At 32.7% G+C, this 4,918-nt stretch overlaps 1 long non-coding RNA gene across 1 annotated transcript; it reads right to left on the bottom strand.

Annotated features, from left to right (window-relative positions):
* Window positions 1-261: 261 nt before the first annotated feature.
* On the bottom strand, window positions 262-3,226 carry LOC132757480 (uncharacterized). Its single transcript, XR_009629461.1, has 3 exons — window positions 1,865-3,226; window positions 1,609-1,692; window positions 262-668 (listed from the first exon to the last, which is right to left on the bottom strand). It is a non-coding gene; the product is annotated as an uncharacterized LOC132757480 (long non-coding RNA).
* Between the last annotated feature and the right edge of the window lie 1,692 nt (window positions 3,227-4,918).

Raw genomic sequence — 4,918 nt, 5'->3', positions numbered from 1 at the left:
ATCATTCATATTACTGTCAGTCAAGTCACGTGAGTTACCTCCCGTTAATAAGACAGCGGTCGGTTTACTGAACAAAAGGCAATCAAATTATGAATTTATTTCAAAAGTAAACATATATCTCGATTTACAATATATAAATTAAAAAAACTTCGACATAGCAATAAAGGTCTTTTTAATCGCCGATTATTCCAAGCATTTTAAAGTAGTATAGTATTCGACGCAATCAATTTTTGGATACGTATACGTCAAGAGAAAATATTGGAACAAATGTTGTAAAAACGAATATTCGAATATATTCGAATATGGAAAAACGAATATTCGAACATCGAATTCCTTATTCGTTCCCAGCCCTATTATATTTCTAATAGTTTTTGTAAGAAAGTATGAAAACAGTCTGCACCAAATTGGATGTAAAAGCACCAGTCACCATGTCGGCCTTTCTGATGGGCTATTAAGTGTAACTGTACACCAAACACTCGAAATTTGTAGTATAATCTAGATCCATGCATAGACAGTAAAGGTTCAGCAAGTTGTTTAATGATATCCTCCCAACAAACAAAGAAAGATTTCTCCTCCAATGTCCATAATTGTCGCTTTCCTTTCTTATAGAACTGGACCCACAATCCATAGACTTTCTCCTCTCTGTGCAGTTCATGGGTTTGAACAACCTGCAAAATGATGTACAATCAATGACTTGTTGCACCAATAACATTTAATCAATTACCAGTATCTATCAAAGAGGTCAAACTGGACTCGATGAACCAATCAAATGTATTTACCAAGTATTCACAACTGGTAATGAAGTCAAGCTCTGATTGACGTTCAAATGTTGCTTCATATCATCACAATATTAACCGGAAAAAAAAAACTTAAAAATGCATATACACTACATGTATAAACAAATAATATTTGCACATGAACAGACAACTGCTCTACCTGAATAGTAAGGCTATATTATTAGTTATAAAGATTTTTGACAGGTTATATGGCCCTATATAAATGGCTGTTTGTAAAAAATATAACCCAAATCGCTAGCAAGGATCATTTTTAGAGGAATAAAGCAAGATTTCTTTATTAATCAACAATAGCTGTGTCACGTGTATAAACGCTGATAAATCTTTGTCCATTCCCCGAAAAATTGAAAAAAAATACTGATTGCACCTTTTGACAGACAACTGACGAATTTGCTAGACTTTTTTTGTGTACTGAATTTAACCAAACTGTTAAAACATTACTACTTACAACAGCATTAAAACTTTCTGATCCATTTCTGATGAGAAGGTTAGTGCCTACAGGGTACCTGCATGAAAAGTTGTTGAAAGGTAGACCTTTAAAAACTGATTCAAAAATTAACTTGTGCACACACTCTCCATATCATTTTAGACATATTACCTCTTTTTCTGCCTCACTTGAAACAGAGGTGTGAGACGAAAGACTTAAGACACAAGGACTTTTATCAATTGGTCAGAGAGAAATGGCCTGACCGAGAATCAAAGCTACAACTCTCAAAATGAAAAACAAGTGCACTTACCACCGCGCCATCATGCCCTGCATTTTATAGGGTGGGTATACAAAAAGAAATTGTTTCATTTACTATTCATAGTTTACCTTTGCTTGGAAGCAGGTATACCAATGTCTTCAATCAAACTGTCCGCCAAATCATCTCCACAAGTCTTCAAATGCTTCGAGTCACTGCAAACAAACAAGATTTTTACATATTAAGTAAATCTTAAGTATTCCTACATATATCATTATTGGGAATTTTTAGGTATACCTTTCTGCAAACTTGTAGAAACATAACTTTTAAAAGCATAAATGAGAAAATAGCATTAATTTGTAATGAGGCAAGTTATTCATAATTTACCTTTGCTTGGAAGCAGGTATACCAATGTCTTCAATCAAACTGTCCGCCAAATCATCGCCACAAGTCTACCTTTCTGCAAACTTGTAGAAACATAACTTTTAAAGACATAAAAATGAGAAAACAGAAAGCATTTATTTGTAACAAGAGCTGTCGGTAGGACAGCAACGCCAATGACTTTTCTTAGTGCTTGATAGTAAAAAAAAAATGCTTGATATAGTTACCTCCTCCTGTTTACAGGTTGGGGTCATGATGGTGAACAAGTGTGCAAAGTTTCAAAGCAATATGTCAATGGCTTTTGAAAATATTTGAACTATTACAAAAACTTTAACGTAAATTCTAAGTCCAAAAAGGGGCATAATTCTGTCAAAATGCTTGATAGAGTTACCTCCTCTTGTCTACAGGTTGGGGTCATGATGGTGAACAAGTGTGCAAAGTTTCAAAGACATATGTCAATTGACTTTGAAAATATTTGAACTATTACAAAAACTTTAACGTAAATTCTAAGTCCAAAAAGGGCATTATTCTGTCAAAATGCTTGATAGAGTTACCTCTTCCTGTCTACAGGTTGGGGTTATGATGGTGAACATGTGTGCAAAGTTTCAAAGCCATATGTCAATGGACTTTGAAAATATTTGAACTATTACAAAAACTTTAACATAAGTGGTTACGCCGACGCGGACGCTCGGGTTACTACAATAGCTCTACTTATTCTTATCGAATAGTCGAGCTAATAAGGCAAGTTATTCATAGTTTACCTTTGCTTGAGAAGTGACAATTACATGAAAAGTGACATTTACATACTGTTCATATGTTTATAGACAATAAATAGTTTAGTACAGTGAAGATAAATGTTATACTCAGACAATAAATTATATTGATTATTATCTTTTGTTCTGGTTTTCAATGTAATCTATTGTTAGTCATTTGATATTCCAATCCACACAATTTTTTTAACAACATTTAAATAAGAAAATGAACAAAGAAAAAAAAATGGGGCTGATCTGACTTGAGGCCGATTTCGCTTGGGGCCGATTTGACTTGGGGCCGATCTGACTTGGGGCCGAATTGACTGTATTTCAACTCAATCCATCTCTCACTCCCTGGTATTACTGACACTACAATGTTTACATGTAGATTTATTATGTCAAAACATTGACGGTTGTCAAAATATGACGATCGCATCATTAACAGCCGTCAAAGAATGACGATAGCAACAATTGTGTATGTCAATAAATGACGTATGCAACAAGAATGTCCGTCAAAAAATGACATTCGCAACAGCTTTAAGCGTAAACAGTCATTGGAAGTAGTAGACGTCCATGTATTCATCTATTTCCTGCATACAACTCGACTTTAATATGTTTTCTCTTCTTTAAAATATATACAAATATCTATATGTACTTTTTGTTTCTATCGTCAACATTTAAAACACTTGACAGACACAAACTTACTTAAAATAATTTGGATTCTAAAATGCGAGTATATATCCGACCTGGTGAAGAAGCTGGGAGTTCCGTCCGTCAAAAAGATGATGATTTCCAATTTAATTTTTAGTTATTTTGTTCATTTCAATATAAAATTAGATCAGGAAATTGATTTTTATTGATTTTATTGATGTACTTTATTCAAATAAATGCATGTACTTTTCAGGTGAGCTAATTTAACCCCAAAAAATCACATTTCATAAAATTGACGGAAATTTGACAGAACTTTTACGTTCTTAAATGGAAGCTGTCTTACGCCGAACGTTGCGGCAAATGGCGGATGTCACTCCTTTTCTTTTTTCAATATACCGTAAATTTCACTGATTTTTAAATTTGCAGATTATATTAAATTGAGATTAGATAATTAAAGACCACCCGCTCACATAATATGAAAAGATATTAAAAGGTCGGACAAACAATTTGTAAAGCCGGTACGAATCCGGATTTATGCACCGCAATATGCGGTCCTGTTCCAAAGTTCCTATGACCAAAAGGTGTTTGGTGAAAACGAAAGTAGAAATTATAAACCAATTATTCCGTTCCTTAATTATTTTAGACCTGAATCTAACCAGTTTCTGACCTCAATTTAACCAATATATAACAATAATGTAACTAAAATTTGTCCATAATCTGACCAAATTCAGACATTCTGAAAAGTGCCACAGACGCGCATAGGTAAATCTGTCCTTATTTTATTAAATCTATATACATGTAGAGGTGTCATCGATAAGGATTTTTGTATCGATAAATCGGTAATGAATTATCGGCGATATATCGATTGCCAGGCTAAGTTTTAGCTTTCAAGTGTTTTTAAATGTTTCCTAAGGACTCTGACAAAGCAGTTATATTTAGACAAATGCAAAAATGATTAACTATGAAAACTGAACAATTTGTTTCTTTTTTTTATCATATAGCTATAAATAAAAACTAATGATTAGTAACTAGAAAGTTTAAAGCCTTTTCCATTTTACTTTAGTTGTTGTTGTTGCTATTACATAGGGCCATCCTTAAAAAATTGTTTGTTTGTAGTGCTCCGACCCTATGTTCAAGAGGTGGGTAGGTAGGTAGGGGATTTTTTTTTTTTTTTGAAATTGTTACAAAATTGGAGCATACTGAGTATAGCAATACACAGTATATAGTCTCCCATGATATACTGTGCATTGTATTTAGACAAATTAAAATATGTAGGCAAATGTATTTCTGTTAATATTTTCTTTGTTTAATATTTCAAATGATAACAGACATACAATGTAACATTTTTGTTGTTGTTTATTTTACATCTATTTCATCTTTAAACAAAATAATTGAACTTGTTCCTTATTTACTGACATTAACAATGTCTGTAAAAAGGTGAAATTATCTTTAATAAAACATGTGGTCTGAGAAAAATATATACAATACGATTACTTCCTTTGAGAAAATAGAACAGAATTAGTCTCAATACCAGTATTTCAGTGTTATTTGAAAATGCAATTTACACTGCAAGTATAGGTGTTTTGTTTGTAAAATCAATGATTACCCCCTTTTTTGATGACCACCTAAGATTTCATTTACTGGTCCAGACTTGTCA

Source organism: Ruditapes philippinarum, unplaced genomic scaffold (genome assembly GCF_026571515.1).
Source record: "Ruditapes philippinarum isolate M1 unplaced genomic scaffold, ASM2657151v2 ctg17503_1_1_1_1, whole genome shotgun sequence".
Taxonomy (NCBI): domain Eukaryota; kingdom Metazoa; phylum Mollusca; class Bivalvia; order Venerida; family Veneridae; genus Ruditapes; species Ruditapes philippinarum.
This window is presented reverse-complemented; position numbering and strand designations above follow the sequence as displayed.